The sequence below is a fragment of the Coregonus lavaretus genome (genome assembly GCF_964263955.1).
Source record: "Coregonus lavaretus genome assembly, contig: HAP1_SCAFFOLD_3086, whole genome shotgun sequence".
In the NCBI taxonomy this organism is placed as follows: Eukaryota; Metazoa; Chordata; class Actinopteri; order Salmoniformes; family Salmonidae; genus Coregonus; species Coregonus lavaretus.
The window spans coordinates 27,501-27,831 of NW_028165170.1; positions in this window are offsets into that span (position 1 = coordinate 27,501).

A 331-nucleotide genomic window follows, 5' to 3' on the forward strand; every position below is an offset into this window, starting at 1 on the left:
GAATGTTTTCTGTCTTCCTGCAGACATGCTGCACAATTACAGTGAGACTCTGAGTGGTTGTGAAATCGGGGCCAATATCAACATTTTGAACAGTGCACTTACACATTTTTACTTTAAATGTTCATGAATTATTGATATTCAAGAGACACAACTGGTTTTATCTTCTCAAAATTGTTCTGCTGCCTTTTCCACATAAGTGCACACACAGTATGTCCCCTGATTTCTCCCCAGATCCTGAAGTGTTCATTACAGTAATAAATCCCTTTAGCGTTATGGTTACCCTCTTTAATATATCTTCATTTACATTTTGATGTGTTGCTTGTTTACCTGC